Below are 2515 nucleotides of genomic sequence, written 5' to 3'. Positions count from 1 at the left end.
GTTTGTAAAAGCAACAAACGGGCTACAGGAGGGCGGTTTTGGGTGGCGGTTTGACAGCAGAAAAGCTGTTGTGGGTGGCGATGATGATGGCTGCAAAAATGCAGCTGCAGGTGGCTGTTTTGGGCTGGAAAAAATGGCGACATGAGGACTGCTACAGCAGCAAAAATTAGGCGATTAAGGGCTGTGATGGGTGGCGGTTTTGGGTTGTAGAAGGTGGCGGATTGCAGCAAGGAAAAGGCTGTTTTGAAGATGAATTGGAGCTGTTTTTGGGTCGACTAAAAGGATGGTTTGTGAGTCAACTAAAGTGCTGTTATAGGCGTTTGCATGGAAAGGACATGACTCAGGTACACATCAATATCATTTTTTTGCATTTGCAAACCCACCATCACGTTTACGCAACGGTTTGTGGCCATTTTTAACTTCAATGTAACTTCAATTACATAGACCAGGTCATCTGAAAACTTAACTTCATCTTCGTCGCTGAGAGAAATAATTAGGGTTCTTTCATCTGGTAATCGTGGTCAACAATTATCGAGATTTGGGGGTAAAGATTAGGCTTTCTATTTCTGTAAGTTCTCCCTAGAACCATTGTTAGTTTGTTATTTACAGAGTTATACATTTTTTTCAATTTTCGTTATAAAGTTCGCATTCAATCATGGGTAATGTGTGTTTGTAATCTTACAGTTTATTTTTATCATTTTTTTCAGTTTACAGGTAATTTGAGCTTGATTCAATGGTATGCTCCCTTGCAGGTGGCCAATTGGATAACCACCTCACAAATAATGTCAGGTAAAAACAATAATTAAAAGAATAATAATATTTTGTTTTTTTAACCGTTAACATTATTACACTAGCTTTAAACATTTCAATGTTGTGTTGTGGAAATGTGATTTTTCGTTAGTAATTCTTAATCATAATATATATATATATATATATATATATATATATATATATATATATATATATATATATATATATATATATATATATATATATATATATATATACATATATATACATATGGCTGTTTAACTGATGTTGACATATTAGGGCATAAATGTGTTTATAATTCAAAATATCAGGTTAAAGTTAGTAACTTTTGTTAAATTGACAGATGATGCAGGGAGTTGGAAGTTAGCAGCTCAGTATATTCAAAGGGAAGTTCGGATGAATTAAATTTGTATCTAACATTGTATCTTTGATCATGAATTTTTTTTATAACTAATTCTTCGTTTTATGTTTTGTAGTTATGTGGAGTTAAAGTGCACTTTGTGGGATGAATTTGCTCAACTGTTTCATGACTGCGAAAACTAATGAATATAATGTTCTTCTAATACCTCAATTTGGTTGTAGCCAGTTCAAGCAAAGCATTCCTAATAGTGAAATGGCGTTAGATTTATGTTAAATTGGTAGCTATGTATAAAACAGTACATATAATATAATATATAATATTATAGCTGATGGATGGGCGGGATGAGACACCAGCAGAGTAGTATATAATTGTAAATCATGTTCCGAGTGAAGTCGTTTGTATATTTTTGGATCTGATAAGAAAATATCGATTGCAAATATCGAGAGGCTCATTGGTTAGGCGTTATGTAAACGCAAGCTTTTCATGGTTTGTAATCTTAACAATTTGTGATGTAACTTATACTACAAAATAATTGTTAGTGCGGATTATTTTGTAACATGGTTTGTGTATAATAATATTACTTATTGAAACTTTTTAAATTAATTTACTTATTGTAATCTTAACAATTTGTGATGTAACTTATTTTGTAACATGGTTTGTGTAACATGGTTTGTGTATAATAATATTACTTATAGATTTTTCTTCGATAATGTATAGCCGCGCTACGCGCGTACCTTCAATCTTGTTATCATCATTATCAATAAAAAGTATTATCATAAAAAATTGTTATTATTACTATCGTTATTATCGTTAAAGTTATAATTAGTATTATCATTATCATAATATCTATTATCATTAGTATTATTATAATTAAAAATTAATATTAGTAACACCTAATTATTATAATTACTATTATTATCATTAACACGAACGCGATATAAAAGACGATTAAAAGCTATTAAACAAACCGATTAGGAAATAATGAGTATGAGTATCATGATGAAATTTAAATTATTATAAGATATTGATTTATATAAACTTATCGTTTTTCATTATTTTTATCACTATTATTATTAAAAGTATTATTAATATTAAAACTATCATTTTTACAAAATTATTATTTTAATAAGAATATCATTGTTAATATAAAATTTCATTATTTTTATTAATATGAATTACCATTTTATCATAATATCATTTTAACAAATATAAATATTGTTATTAATAGAATAATAATAATTATTATTACAAAATAATATAACTCTTACTTACTATTATTATTATCAATATTATTTTATCAAATAAATATGTAATACAAAGATGTTTTACTACGTGTAATATAATTACATTAATACTATCTATCATATTATTTTTATGATGTTA

This window comes from Rutidosis leptorrhynchoides, chromosome 3 (assembly GCF_046630445.1).
Source record: "Rutidosis leptorrhynchoides isolate AG116_Rl617_1_P2 chromosome 3, CSIRO_AGI_Rlap_v1, whole genome shotgun sequence".
NCBI classification, from domain to species: Eukaryota; Viridiplantae; Streptophyta; class Magnoliopsida; order Asterales; family Asteraceae; genus Rutidosis; species Rutidosis leptorrhynchoides.
This window is presented reverse-complemented; position numbering follows the sequence as displayed.